This window comes from Coregonus clupeaformis, chromosome 30 (genome assembly GCF_020615455.1).
Source record: "Coregonus clupeaformis isolate EN_2021a chromosome 30, ASM2061545v1, whole genome shotgun sequence".
Classification (NCBI taxonomy): Eukaryota; Metazoa; Chordata; class Actinopteri; order Salmoniformes; family Salmonidae; genus Coregonus; species Coregonus clupeaformis.
In genome coordinates, this window is record NC_059221.1 from 27379646 (window position 1) to 27396095 (window position 16450).

The following is a 16450-nucleotide window of genomic DNA, read 5'->3' on the forward strand; positions in this document are numbered from 1 at the left end:
CTTTGCTCCGCCCACCTTTAGGAGGCTTTTTGTAACCCCTTTTCTCAGTCCCCTTCACCCTGGAATGTTTAGTCCCGCCCCCCTCTGTTAGTAGGTTGACAATACATTATAATTCTTACACAGTTCACACATTTATACTGTATTTGGGGTGAAATCCTTTAGTCATTATTCTTAAAATACAAATTAATCTAACAATCCACCCCTTTGACTAAATATCTTCACCTTCAGGATAAATGTATTTTACAAGCATGATTAATCTCAGAGATCACGTCAGAACTAATAAACATTTCATCCAATTGCGGTCTTTCAGGGTCCAAATCCTCGTCATCCACCAAGCCTGGAGGATAGTTTTTTTTTTTCATTCCCCTGGTCAGAGTCCGGAGTCAGTCCAATCTCTCATCATTGTTTAGATACTGCATTTCACCAACGCCTGATTCACCAATCCTCGGACACAGGGAACAAGACAACAACCACATAATACAAGAATACCCATACAAACACTGACCGCTCCTAAGATGGTGGCTGCTATGGTTTTCCATTTACCAAATATTTCATCAAACCACCCTATCCACGATGTACTAACTTCTGAGTTCTCAGTTCATTCTTCACTTAGTGCAGTTAATTATGTAAGAGCTCTGGTGACTGTCCCATCCAGTGTGGTGTTGTTAGGGATAAATGTGCAACAATGGCTTATCATTCTATAGACACCGGCCCCCCAGGGAACACCCCTGGGGATGCCTATACCATCTATCCAAATTGGGCTATTTCCTTCCTGACCTATATTTCTCCTCCTCCTGATTATTCTTCCTGTCACTGGTCTTTGATGACTAATTCTTACAGGTTTGGACCAACAATACTGGTGCACAAGTACCCACCCATCCTTCTGGTAATGTCTGTCGAATGCTCCCTTTGTTAGTGCATGCCCACCACACATCAGTCAGAGGGATGGTAAGGTTCCTAATTTTTCCCCTCCCATCCTTGTCTAAATCAGTCACATTAATTATCTCTTTACAGCCATCAAAACCACCCAAGTTACAGGTACCATTTCTATGTCTGTAACACTGGTATTCGCCAGGAGTTAAAGTGAATCTAGGTGGGCTGGCCGAGTATGTCCATTTTGCCAGCCCAATCCCTGTGCAATTTGGCTCTTTTTGATTGGACCCCAGGTCTAATACAAAGGGAAACATTGCCTTTGGCATTGGGGCGGTCAACATTGTCGGTTGCCCAATGGAGCATGCATAACAATTGGTCTCCCCCAAGGCCCTAGCGGTGTACTTCATCCACTTTAACCAGAGATTCTCATCAGGGACCCCCTCCACTTCCCCTTGGTTCCATTCTTGGAGGAGAAAATCTTTCATAGTGGACGGGTTAGTCGAATTGACTCCGTCATCCCTTGACTGATCTACTCGGTCTATTGCTGTTAGTGAATTAATGACAGTACCTGTGCCCTCCATATCTTTTGACTCCATCAAATGTAATCTTAGACAAGTATCCCATCCGTATTCGTCCGCGCAAGCCCAGTAAGTTATTTTCATGTCCTCTTTAGTGACCTTTACTATTGTTACTACCATCTCCGTGGGGATGTCGTTATACCTTCTTATCCTCCGTCTGAACGTCCAGCCCCCCCCGTCTCATCTCTCCGTCCCCCAGTATGTCTAAATACCTGAGCCCAGGAACAATCCGCCGAGGGAGCTGAACATAAATACAATGGGATTTTATAATCCCACATTGCTTGCTTATCCGTCCTGATAAGATCCCTAATCCTAATTTTGAATCTTACTCCCCACCCTTCTCTGACTCCTATTTTGTAGATCACTCGTCCTTGACGGTCAGTATGTCGGGTCGCTTCCCTTTTATTTCTTAATAATGGTAAGGCCATAGCGTAATTGGTGCGAGGTGGTGGTGGATCTTGACATACCAAGACTATTGCCGAGACTATGATGCAGCTCAGGGTCCCCCATATTCCCAAAAACCGCCAACCCTCTCCTGCCTTTAGTCCTTCTGCTTGGTACCACCCCATACTCACACCCTAAGAACACACTACAGGGATGATAGGTCGGGGTAGGAGATCTTCGTTGACAGAGGTGATCCCCGGACCCTATTGGTCTAGTTCTGCTCTCCAACTCTGCGTGTGCTAAGTGGTGCTTGTATGTGGTCTTACCTTCTTGCAGTGGGTAACATGGACCCAGGTTCCTCTCTCTGCTATTCTAATGGCAAAGGCGGTGACCAATATAACCTGATAGGGCCCTTCCCAACAGGCCTGCTTCCAGGTTTCCTTCTAGTGACTGGATGCTCACCAGTCACCTGGTTAGATAGTGGGTCACCTTCTCCTTTAGTTCACCTGTGGGGCACAAAACCTCTGTCATACGGGTGTGGTTAATAAACTATCTTCACACATGTTCAGATTAATCTAACAATTTCTGACTGCATTCTCTTTCTAGACTGTATCTAAAAAAAAATGTTTTTTTTAAAGTATTTTGTCCTCTCCTATTATTTAATCCTACAATTAGCCTCTTCCCCCCTCTTGACACATAGTTCTGCTCATGTGTCAATATTACCACCTACCTAAACCATCCCTTAGGTAATTTATCAACCAATTGCCACGCCTTTCATTTTTTAGATTGTCTTTTGCTTCTTTATTGCGCCTCCCACTTCCTTTGTCTTTATGGCAGCTAAATTCAACTTTCATCCAGTTCAGAATCAATTAGTAATCCAAACATCCATCTCTTATCTTGTAAAAACACTTATGTTTAGTTCAAACTCTGTTCTACCCAGGCTCTCCCGGGCTTGACCTGAAGACTGATTGTTGGACATGACAAGTCCATATTTAGGTCACCTAAGTCTTCTGCCTAGCAACAAAGAATAAAAACCTCTATGTTCGTGATTAACCCAGTTATATCTAATAGCCCACCAAAAAAAACCCTCATCATCTTTAAATCACGACCAATGTCATATCCCTCTTTACTCTCTACCATTTGGGTAACATCCCTGATATATGTATGCCTCCTTAGAGTTCCAAATGATTTTACCATGGGCTGCCATTGCCTTCCCATAGATAAGATCACTTAATTTACCCATATGCAGTACATAATGGAGTACCCAAGCTTTACAGCAGTCTATCATTACCAAAAAGCTCATCATTCTTCATCTAATTTTTTTTTTCTCTAGTCCCTATCTACCTGATCCTATTGCTAAATCAATGATCTAGGCAATAGCTGTCTCGCCTTAGATTGTACATTCCTCTGATTACTGCAGCTTATTCCATTAATTTAGGTTCAAATATCCCCCAACAAACCGTTCCATCCCACAGCATAGTAAATACCACCTATGAACTGTTGAAAGTCCCCTAAATTCAACATAACAACCCTTTATAAACATCATGCTGGGTGTGTTGTTTTTTTATTTGAAAAACCCAATTGAAAAACAACAATCAAAGATAGCCAGGCTCAACTTAATTTGGTAGCTCCCTTTTATGACCTAAGTACTGCCTAACTTCACTAATGCTCCCCCTTAGCAACATTCCAATGAGATAAGCTAATCTCTTTCTCCTGGTTATACATTTTGTTAACCTTCAATTACCATCAGTAATCTAAAGATGGTAGTACACACAAAACATGATACAGATATCCCCAGTCCTAACCCATCACTAATGTTTGTATCAATCTAATTCCTCATAACTAATCCATAAAACCACTCAAAATTCCTTGAGTATCCAATGATTATTTAATTGATTACCCTAAATCTGCTACATGTGATCTCATTTCAAATGATCCATTATCAATTATTTGTTCAACCCCCTAGGAAAACCTGTCTCCCCTTCTATTGTTCCTGTCCCCCTTGTAAATGTCATATTTCAGTTTTTAGTCAATACAATCACGGTTACATCAAATGTTCCCTCAGTTAATGGTATTTTCTCCCTAATATTTCATACTCTTCTTATTTCCCTAAATGAGATTTAATCCCTTGCCTTGCCTTTCCTCTACTATCCTTCTATCATTACTGAATCAATGATAATAACTGTAATAACTATCAATAATAATTGTAATAACTATTACAAATTATATTGTGCCCTTTTTCTGATGGTATAATTGTAGCCTATTCCATCACTTTAGTTTAAAATATAAGTTTCTTTATAACAAATCCAGAACCCACCACAGGCTGGCGCTATTCCCCCAGCACAACAGCCAATGCCACTTGCTTCCCCGTAACTAAAATAAATTATCGTTCTAAAATGTACCTACTATTTGTATTTCCCGCTAACCCATTTCAGTTCGCTATTCAATCTCTTTAACCGTTCTCTCTGATTCGGCCCCAATCAATAAAACAAATACTTGATATCGTTGATAAGCATACACTTAATGACATTCCTACCATCTGAACTATGTACTGTCTCTCACCTCTCCCCCCCCCTCCTGCTCCTTCCTACATTATGGGGGAGGCGCGGGAAACTTCCCTACAATCTTCATTCTTAGGAAATAATGTCATTCGTACTTGTAACATATTTTCATAGACCTATCTAGAATACTACTAAAGCTATCTAATGCAACTTTTAATACACGTAAAAACTCTCTCTCCCTACACCCATTCCCCATTGAATAAGTGCGTCTTCCTAGTTAACCCATAACCACGCCTCAAATCTTTTATTCAGCATTTAACCAACCAAATACTAAGTAGTATCCGGTTATCATTCATACCCGCCGTTGAATTCCCTCATACACACATATTTCACCTTATGTCATTCAAATGCCCAACAAAACATAATAGTTCAATGGAACCCTCTATTGGCTCTCTACTATTTATACATTACTTCTATAACCACTTTAGTTATGGTCCGATTACCCATTAAACCTTATCACATAACCTTATCACCTAATCAAACAACGGCCAACCTTAAACTCATCTCCGCCGGCTGGTAGCCCAGTAACCAAGAGCACCGTCTCTCTGCCGATGTGCCCCCAAGCAAGGCACCCAACCCCCACTGCTCCTGCAAGTCGCTCCGGACCAGAGCGTCTGCCAAATGACCAAAAATGCAAATGTAAATATTCTTTACTTTCTCACTCATGACGTACGTCTACGTTTGAGTGAGAAAGTTCATACATATGCATCGTTGTAATTTTATAGGTACCTCTCAAATAATCGCTTTGTGGTGTTTTTAGCCAATTCTTAATCGACACGAATCATTTTTTCAAACATTTTACCCGTTGAACCAAAAAATAGACTGTCCTATCTCCGACACTGCCCTTTCCTTTACCCCTGCAGTCACGATGGTTAAATATTCCTTTGTTACCGTTAAAGCACTTTCGCGCTTAAAAAAGACCCTCGCTGTCTCTAGCCCCTCCCCTCGCTGTTTTTTCAAATCCGTTCCACAGTTTACATGCAATCATAACTTCACATTTTTAATCTAGATGCCCAATAAATCTATACCTCTTCTCCCAAATGGATCCATAAAACATATTTCTTCGATCTCATCCTAACATATATCTTTCATCCCCCGTTAATTCTCTGACCTCTTTAGAAGATTTATTTCCCATGGTGGAAAAATAAGAAATCCCCCCCTTTAGTAATAATTCAATCCAGAATTATTCTCCTAGGAGCTATTATTTTAGTGTGTCTCTTGAGCCAATGTATGATCTGCTTTTGTAATTAACCATTTAAAATTATTTAACCCCTAACCCAGAATTTTTTATTTAAAACTCCGGTTTCATGAAAAGAGTCAGATAACCATTTTTTCTCACGCGACTTATTTTTAGCTCCTTCCTTGAAACAATTATCACGTATTCCGATGGATTCTCAAATCTCACACGTACACAACATTATATTTGCCAAACCTATTTGTAACCTAGAGGTCGTAACTGCTCCAGTTTACAGAGTTATAGCAAATCCCCAGTTGTTTACGCGACTTTTGACCTGTTTAATGTATCCATAGCACACGACGAAAATCATCCCCTCCCTGTTTATTGTAACATTGTACCCAGTACAATCTCAATAAAAACTAGTTTACATTGGTGATGGCCATTCACCCCGGGTCATTTCGGACTAGATTATTTTGGTAATAGCTATTTACCTAGGGTCAATTACGGACCCTCCCCATTTTGTAATAATTATTACTTCTGTTGAGATTTTGGTAACTATTCTCTGCCCTCCACAAGAATTACTTATTCTTACACAAGTTCAAATAATTTCACCAAAATCCATGAATAAAAATTACTGACCTTTTCCTTGCAGTTTGGATTTAAATGCTTTTTCAAACTCGTTAACGTCTTAATCGTTCATAAGAGTAATCACCGGCCTGTTTATAACCTTAACGTCGAAGGCCAGGACTATTCTCCACGGATGCAATCATCCGCCCGTGCACGGTTTCGGTGTCTTTAGAACAACAAAGATGTATTTAAGCTCCGCTCAAAGGACCACTCTGTTAAGAGAATTTCTATCTCTAATCCAACCTAAACTTGAATCATTACCAGAGGTTGTAAGGCTCTGGTTTTAATCATAAATGATTCAAGGTCCACAACCAACAAGAATGATCTGTCTTTTTATTCATGGAGAGCTCTGGCGCCCAAAACACATACATACTGTTTTATATCCCTTGACAAACAAAGGCACTTTGCTCCGCCCACCTTTAGGAGGCTTTTTGTAACCCCTTTTCTCAGTCCCCTTCACCCTGGAATGTTTAGTCCCGCCCCCCTCTGTTAGTAGGTTGACAATACATTATAATTCTTACACAGTTCACACATTTATACTGTATTTGGGGTGAAATCCTTTAGTCATTATTCTTAAAATACAAATTAATCTAACAATAACTGAAATATATAATTTACATAAGTATTCAGACCCTTTACTCAGTACTTTGTTGAAGCACCTATGGCAGCGATTACAGCCTCGAGTCTTCTTGGGTATGATGCTACAAGCTTGGCACACCTGTATTTGGGGACTGTCTCCCATTCTTCTCTGCAGATCCTCTCAAGCTCTGTCAGGTTGGATGGGGAGAGTCGCTGCACAGCTATTTTCAGGTCTCTCCACTCAAGGACATTCAGAGACCTGTCCCGAAGCCACTCCTGCGTTGTCTTGGCTGTGTGCTTGGGATCGTTGTCCTGTTGGAAGGTGAACCTTCGCCCCAGTCTGAGGTCCTGAGCGCTCTGGAGCAGGTTTTCATCAAGGATCTTTCTGTACTTTTCTCTGTTCATTTTTCCCTCGATCCTGACTGGTCTCCCAGTCCCTGCCGCTGAAAAACATCTCCACAGCATGATGCTGCCACCACCATGCTTCACTGTAGGGATGGTGGCAGGTTTCCTCCAGATGTGAAGCTTAGCATTCAGGCCAAAGAGTTCAATCTTGGTTTCATCAGACCAGAGAATATTGTTTCTCATGAGAGTCCTTTAGTTGCCTTTTGGCAAACTCCAAGTGGGCTGTCATGTGCCTTTTACTGAGGAGAGGCTTCCATCTGGCCAAACTATCATAAAGGCCTGATTGGTGGAGTGCTGCAGAGATGGTTGTCCTTCTGGAAGGTTCTCCCATCTCCACAGAGGAACTCTGGAGGTCTGTCAGAGCGACCATCGGGTTCTTGGTCACCTACCTGACCAAGGCCCTTCTCCCCCGATTGCTCAGTTTGGCCGGGCAGCCAGCTCTAGTAAGAGTCTTGGTGGTTCCAAACGTCTTCCATTTAAGAATGATGGAGGCCACTGTGCTCTTGGGGACCTTCAATGCTGCAGAAAATGTTTGGTACCCTTCCCCAGATCTGTGCCTCAACACAATCCTGTCTCGAAGCTCTATGGACAATTCCTTTGACCTCATGGATTGGTTTTTGCTCTGACATGCACTGTCAACTGTGGGACATTATAGAGACTGGTGTGTGCCTTTCCAAATCATGTCCAATCAATTGATTTTACCACAAGTGGACTCCAATCAAGTTGTAGAAAAATCTGAAGAATGATCAATGCAAACAGGATGCACCTGAACTCAATTTCGAGTCTCAAAGCAAAGGGTCTGAATACATTTACATTTACATTTTAGTCATTTAGCAGACGCTCTTATCCAGAGCGACTTACAGGAGCAATTAGGGTTAAGTGCCTTGCTCAAGGGCACATTTACGTCATTTAGCAGACGCTCTTATCCAGAACGACTCACAAATTGGTGCATTCACCCTATAGCCAGTGGGAAAACCACTTTACAATTTTTTTTTTTTTTTGGGGGCATGAACCTGCAGGAGCGGGTCACCGCCTTGATGTTAGCGGAGAACGACAGGGTGTTGTCCAGGGTCACGCCAAGGCTCTTCGCACTCTGGGAGGAGGGCACAACGGAGTTGTCAACCGTGATGGCGAGATCATGGAACGGGCAGTCCTTCCCCGGGAGGAAGAGCAGCTCCGTCTTGCCAGGGTTCAGCTTGAGGTGGTGATCCGTCATCCATACTGATATGTCTGCCAGACATGCAGAGATGCGATTCGCCACCTGGTTATCAGAAGGGGGAAAGGAGAAGATTAGTTGTGTATCGTCAGCGTAGCAATGATAGGAGAGGCCATGTGAGGATATGACAGAGCCAAGTGATTTGGTGTATAGGGAGAAAAGGAGAGGGCCTAGGAACTGAGCCCTGGGGACACCAGTGGTGAGAGCACGTGGTGCGGAGACAGCTTCTCGCCACGCCACTTGGTAGGAGCGACCGGTCAGGTAGGACGCCATCCAGGAGTGAGCCGCGCCGGAGATGCCCAGCTCGGAGAGGGTGGAGAGGAGGATCTGATGGTTCACAGTATCAAAGGCAGCAGACAGGTCTAGAAGGACAAGAGCAGAGGAGAGAGAGTTAGCTTTAGCAGTGCGGAGAGCCTCCGTGACACAGAGAAGAGCAGTCTCAGTTGAATGACCAGTCCTGAAACCTGACTGGTTTGGATCAAGAAGGTCATTCTGAGAGAGATAGCAAGAGAGTTGGCTAAAGACGGCACGCTCAATAGTTTTGGAAAGAAAAGAAAGAAGGGATACTGGTCTGTAGTTGTTGACATCAGTGGGATCGAGTGTTGGTTTTTTTGAGAAGGGGAGCGACTCTCGCTCTCTTGAAGACGGAAGGGACATGGCCAGCGGTCAAGGATGAGTTGATCAGCGAGGTGAGGTAGGGGAGAAGGTCACCGGAGATGGTCTGGAGAAGAGAGGAGGGGATGGGGTCAAGCGGGTAGGTTGTTGGGCGGCCTGCAGTCACAAGTCGCAGGATTTTATCTGGAGAGAGAGGGGAGAAAGAAGTCAAAGCATAGGGTAGGGCAGTGTGAGTAGGACCAGCAGTGTCATTAGACTTAACAAACGAGGATCGGATGTCGTCAACCTTCTTTTCAAAGTGGTTGACGAAGTCATCCACAGAGAGAGAGGAGGAGGGGGATTCAGCAGGGAGGAAAAAGTGGCAAAGAGCTTCCTAGGGTTAGAGGCAGATGCTTGGAATTTAAAGTGGTAGAAAGTGGCCTTAGCAGCAGAAACAGATGAAGAAAATGTAGAGAGGAGGGAGTGAAAAGATGCCAGGTCGGCAGGGAGTTTAGTTTTCTTCCATTTCCGCTCAGCTGCCCGGAGCTCTGTTCTGTGAGCTCGCAATGAGTCATCAAGCCACGGAGCTGGAGGGGAGGACCGAGCCGGCCGGGAGGATAGGGGACACAGAGAGTCAAAGGATGCAGAAAGGGAGGAGAGGAGGGTTGAGGAGGCAGAATCAGGAGATTGGAGGGAGAAGGATTGAGCAGAGGGAAGAGATGATAGGATGGAAGAGGAGAGAGTAGTGGGAGAGAGAGAGCGAAGGTTGCGGCGGCGCATTACCATCTGTGTAGGGGCAGAGTGAGTAGTGTGGGAGGAGAGCGAGAGAGAAAAAGGAAACAAAGTAGTGGTCGGAGACATGGAGGGGAGTTGCAGTGAGATTAGTAGAAGAGCAGCATCTAGTAAAGATGAGGTCAAGCGTATTGCCTGCCTTGTGAGTAGGGGGGACGGTGAGAGGGTGAGGTCAAAAGAGGAGAGGAGTGGAAAGAAGGAGGCAGAGAGAAATGAGTCAAATGTAGACATAGGGAGGTTGAAATCCCCCAAAACTGTGAGGGGTGAGCCATCCTCAGGAAAGGAACTTATCAAGGCGTCAAGCTCATTGATGAACTCTCCAAGGGAACCTGGAGGGCGATAGATGACAAGGATATTAAGCTTAAATGGGCTAGTGACTGTGACAGCATGGAATTCAAATGAGGAGATAGACAGATGGGTTAGGGGAAAAATTGAGAATGTCCACTTGGGAGAGATGAGGATTCCTGTGCCACCACCCCTCTGACCAGATGCTCTCGGGGTATGCGAGAACACATGGTCAGACGAGGAGAGAGCAGTAGGAGTAGCAGTGTTTTCAGTGGTAATCCATGTTTCCGTCAGCGCCAGGAAGTCGAGGGACTGGAGGTTAGCATAGGCTGGGATGAAGTCAGCTTTGTTGGCAGCAGAACGGCAGTTCCAGAGGCTGCCTGAGACCTGGAACTCCAGGTGTGGGGTGCGTGCAGGGACCACCAGGTTAGAGAGGCAGCAGCCACGCGGTGTGGGGCGTTTGTGTAGCCTGTGCAGAGAGGAGAGAACAGGGATAGGCAGAGGCATAGTTGACAGGCTGTAGCAAATGGCTACAATAATGCAGAGGAGATCGGAATGAAATGAGCTAAGCATCAGGGAGAGGAGAGAGCAGGGCCCTCTCACCAAAAACTTCTACCTCAGAAACTATAATTGTTTCACTGAACCACCCGAACAAAAACTCTACCAACTTCCACCTTTAGAAATTAGAATTGTTGTGAACCACAGCGGTTCAATGTTTAAAGGAATAGACTCAACCCACTTTATTCAGCTAGCTAACTATGACACCATAGCTAACTAGCATGCTAGCATCCAATAACACACCGTTTAGCACCAACACTTGGTCACAACAAACCACCAATAGTGTGTTAACACACTAAGCAGATAGTTCGTGTCCGTGTCTAGTTCCTATCATAACGCAGCAATGATTAAACGTTGGCTAGCTAGCACAAATATATTGTATTTTAGCTACTACAGTACAGTTAGCTGGTCGTGTTGGCTAGCTAGCAATGGCCACTGTGTTGACTTTGTTTGAAGAACGGCTAGCTTCGTGCTACCCCCGGCACCGCCGAAAAACAATGCCAACCTACAGTAGCTACCCACAACAGCCCACGATGCCTAGCTATGACGCCATGGCTAACTAGCATGCTAGCATCCAATAACACACAGTTTAGCACCAATACTTGGTTACAACAAACTACCAAGAGTGTGTTAACACACTAAACAGATAATTCATGTCCGTGTCTAGTTCCTTTCATAACGCAGCAAAAATTAAACGTTGGCTAGCTAGCACATTAACATTGGAAACAACTCTCCACCGTTGCACTAAACAGATAATTACCAATAAACGTTACCAGTAGCTACCCGCTAGCTAGCTAGCATACCAAGAGTGTGTTAACACACTAAACAGATAATTCATGTCCGTGTCTAGTTCCTTTCATAACGCAGCAAAAATTAAACGTTGGCTAGCTGGCACATTAACATTGGAAACAACTCTCCACCGTTGCACTAAACAGATAATTACCAATAAACGTTACCAGTAGCTACCCGCTAGCTAGCTAGCCTCGTGCTTCGCCGTGCTCAGCCGTAAACAATACTTACCTACAATAATTACCTACGGAAACCTACAATAACTACCTAAATAACTACCTAAATAAACTACCTACAACTACCTACATACGATCTAAATACATGGTTTAAGCTTTACTCAACACCATATGAGAAGCCAAGCTTACCTCCTGCTAGAGAAAACACAACCTCTCTCTACAGCACACACTCTTCCTAAATCTGTTTTTTAATTTTAATAGATTTGCTAAAATTTATAAAAACCTGTTTTTGCTTTGTCATTATGGGGTATTGTGTGTAGATTGATGAGAAAAAGTAATAATTTAATCAATTTTAGAATAAGACTGAAATGTAACAAAATTTGAAAAAAGGGAAGGGGTCTGAATATTTTCCGAATGCACTGTATACAGTTGAAGTTGGAAGATTACATACACTTAGGTTGGAGTCATTAAAACTTGTTTTTCAACCACTCCACACATTTCTTGTTAACAAACTATAGTTTTGGCAAGTCGGTTAGAACATCTACTTTGTGCATGACACAAGTAATATTTCCAACAATTGTTTACAGACAGATTATTTCACTTATAATTCACTGTATCACAATTCCAGTGGGTCAGAAGTTTACATACACTAAGTTGACTGTGCCTTTAAACAGCTTGGAAAATTCCAGAAAATGATGTCATGGCTTTAGAAGCTTCTGATAGTTTAATTGACATCATTTGAGTCAATTGGAGGTGTACCTGTGGATGTATTTCAAGGCCTACTTTCAAACTCAGTGCCTCTTTGCTTGACATCATGGGAAAATCAAAAGAAATCAGCCAGAAGGAAACAGGTACAAAAGTATCTATATCCACAGTAAAACGAGCCCTATATCGACATAACCTGAAAGGCCGCTCAGCAAGGAAGAAGCCACTGCTCCAAAACTGCCATAAAAAAGCCAGACTACGGTTTGCAACTGCACATGGGGACAAAGATCGTACCTTTTGGAGAAATGTCCTCTGGTCTGATGAAAGAAAAATAGAACTGTTTGGCCATAATGACCATCGTTATGTTTGGAGGAAAAAGGGGTTGGCTTGCAAGCCGAAGAACACCATCCCAACCGTGAAGCACGGGGGTGGCAGCATCATGCTGTGGGGGTGCTTTGCTGCAGGAGGGACTGGTGCACTTCACAAAATAGATGGCATCATGAGGAAGGGAAATTATGTGGATATATTGAAGCAACATCTCAAGACATCAGTCAGGAAGTTAAAGCTTGGTCGCAAATGGGTCTTCCAAATGGACAATGACCCCAAGCATACTTCCAAAGTTGTGGCAAAATGGCTAAAGGGCAACAAAGTCAAGGTATTGGAGTGGCCATCACAAAGCCCTGACCTCAACCCTATAGAACATTTGTGGGCAGAACTGAAAAAGCGTGTGCGAGCAAGGAGGCCTCCAAACCTGACTCAGTTACACCAGCTCTATCAGGAGGAATGGGCCAAAATTCACCCAACTTATTGTGGGAAGCTTGTGGAAGGCTACCCGAAACGTTTGACCCAAGTTAAACAATTTAAAGGCAATGCTACCAAATACTAATTGAGTGTATGTAAACTTCTGACCCACTGAGAATGTGATGAAATAAATAAAAGCTGAAATAAATCATTCTCTCTACTATTATTCTGACATTTCACATTCTTAAAATAAAGTGATTCTAACTGACCTAAGACAGGGAATTTTTTACTTTTTACTTTTAAAATTGAGTTTAAATGTATTTGGCTAAGGTGTATGTAAACTTCCGACTTCAACTGTATATATATATATATACAAACGTATGTGGACACGACTTCAAATTAGGGGATTCGGCTATTTCAGCCACATCCGTTGCTGAACACACAGCCATGCAATCTCCATAGACAAAAATTGGCAGTAGAATGGCCTTAATGAAGAGCTCAGTGACTTTCAACTCGGCACCGTTTTCGGATGCCACCTGTCCAACAAGTCAATTCATCAAATTTCTGCCCTGCTACAGCTGCCCCGGTCAACTGTAAGTGCTGTTATTGTGAAGTGGAAACGTCTAGGAGCAACAACGGCTCAGCCCCGAAGTGGTAGGCCACACAAGCTCACAGACCGGGACTGCTGAAGCACATAGCGCGTAAAAATCAACTGTCCTCAGTTGCAATTCTCACTAGTGAGTTCCAAACTGCCTCTGGAAGCAACTTCAGCACACAATAACTGTTTGTTGGGAGCTTCATGATATGGGTTTCCATGGCCAACAGCCGCACAAGCCTAAGATCACCATGCGCAATGCCAAGCGTCGGCAGGAGTGGTGTAAAGCTCGCCGCCATTGGACTCTGGAGGAGTTGAAACGCGTTCTCTGGAGTGGTGAATCACGCTTCACTATCTGGCAGTCCAACGGACAAATCTGGGTTTGGCAGATGCCAGGAGAACGCTACCTGCCCCGATGCAAAATGCCAACTGTACAGTTTGGTGGAGGAGAAATAATGGTCTGGGGCTGTTTTTCATGGTTCGGGATAGGCCCCTTAGTTCCAGTGAAGGGAAATCTTAACGCTACAGTATACAATTACATTCTAGATGATTCTGTGCTTCCAACTTTGTGGCAACAGTTTGGGGAAGGCCCTTTCCGCATAACAATGCCCCCTTGCACAAAGTGAGGTCCATACAGAAATGGTTTGTCGAGATTGGTGTGGAAGAACTTGACTGGCCTGCACAGAGCCCTGACCTCAACCCCATCGAACACCTTTGGGATGAATTGGAATGCCGACTACGATCCAGGCCTAATCGCCCAACATCAGTGCCCGACCTCACTAATGCTCTTGTGGCTGAGTGGAAGCAAGTCCCCGTAGCAATGTTCCAACATCTAGTGGAAAGCCTTCCCAGAAGAGTGGAGGCTGTTATAGCAGCAAAGGGGGGACCAACTCCATATTAATGCCCATGACTTTGGAATGAGATGTTCGACGAGCAGGTGTCCATATACTTTTGGTCAGGTAGCTTAGTGGTTAAGAGCGTTGTGCCAGTAACCGAAAGGTCGCTGGTTCTAATCCCCGAGCCGACTAGGTGAAAAATCTGTCGATGTGCCCTTGAGCAAGGCACTTAACCCTAATTGCTCATGTAAGTCGCTCTGGATAAGAGCGTCTGCTAAATGACAAAAAAAAAAAATATATATATATATACACTACCAGTCAAAAGTTTGGACACACCTACTCTTTCAAGGGTTTTTCTTTATTTTTACTATTTTTTACATTGTAGAATAATAGTGAAGACATCAAAACCATTAAATAGCACATATGGAATCATGTAGTAACCAAAAAAGTGCAAAGCCACCCTTTGCCTTGATGACAGCTTTGCACACACTTGGCATTCTCTCAACCAGATTCATGAGGTAGTCACCTGGAATGCATTTCAATTAACAGGTGTGCCTTTGTAAAAGTTAATTTGTGGAATTTCTTTCCATCTTAATGCGTTTGAGCCAATCAGTTGTGTTGTGACAATGTAGGGGGTATACAAAAGATAGCCCTATTTGGTAAAAGACCAAGTCCATATTATGGCAAGAACAGCTCAAATAAGCAAAGAGAAACGACAGTCCATCATTATTTTAAGACATGAAGGTCTGTCAATACGGAAAATGTCAAGAACTTTGAAAGTTTCTTCAAGTGCAGTCGCAAAAACCATCAAGCGCTATAATGAAACTGGCTCTCATGAGGACCGCCACAGGAATGGAACACCCAGAGTTACCCCTGCTGCAGAGGATAAGTTCATTAGAAGTACCGGCCTCAGAAATTTCAGCCCAAATAAATGCTTCACAGAGTTCAAGTCACAGACACATCTCAACATCAACTGTTCAGAGGGGACTGTGTGAATCAGGCCTTTAATGTCAAATTGCTGCAAAGAATCCACTACTAAAGGACACCAACAATAAGAAGAGACCTGCTTGGGCTAAGAAACACGAGCAATGGACATTAGACCAGTGGAAATGAGTCCTTTGGTATGGATTCCAAATTGGAGATTTTTGGTTCCAACCGCCGTGTCTTTGTGAGACGCGGTGTGGGTGAATGGATGATCTCTGCATGTGTAGTTCCCATCGTAAAGCATGGAGGAGGAGGTGTTATGGTGTGGGGGTACTTTGCTGGTGACACTTCTGTGATTTATTTAGAATTCAAGTCACACTTAACCAGCATGGCTACCACAGCATTCTGCAGTGATACGCCATCCCATCTGGTTTGGGCTTAGTGGGACTATCATTTGTTTTTCAACAGGACAATGACCCAACACACCTCCAGGCTGTGTAAGGGCTATTTGACCAAGAAGGAGAGTGATGGAGTGCTGCATCTGATGACCTGGCCTCCACAATTCCCCGACCTCAACCCAATTTAGATGGTTTGGGATGAGTTGGATGGCAGAGTGAAGGAAAAGCAGCCAACAAGTGCTCAGCATATGTGGGAACTCCTTCAAGACTGTTGGAAAAGCATTCCAAGTAAAGCTGGTTGAGAGAATGCCAAGAGTGTGCAAAGCTGTCGAGGTCTCAACTTACTGTTGAGACTTCGAAAATTAGAATGCACTAGGTGGAATTTCAAAATGTGGTAGTGCGTCAGCAGTTTTCCACTTGTTATGTCCGTTATTCAAATAGCCCATGTCAGCTAAACATTTGTAGATGTCGAAGTGAGGTAGTTTAGCCAGCTATCTAAACCTTGTAGTAGGCCTAATCATCACCAAATTACCGACCGGGCACGCAGGGCATGTGCTCAGGGGCCCTGACCTCAAGGGGGTCCCCGTTGATTTTGTTAGTCCCTGTCACACAGATATCATAGCAAAATGTGTAGAATTGCAAGAAATGAGCTTTAAA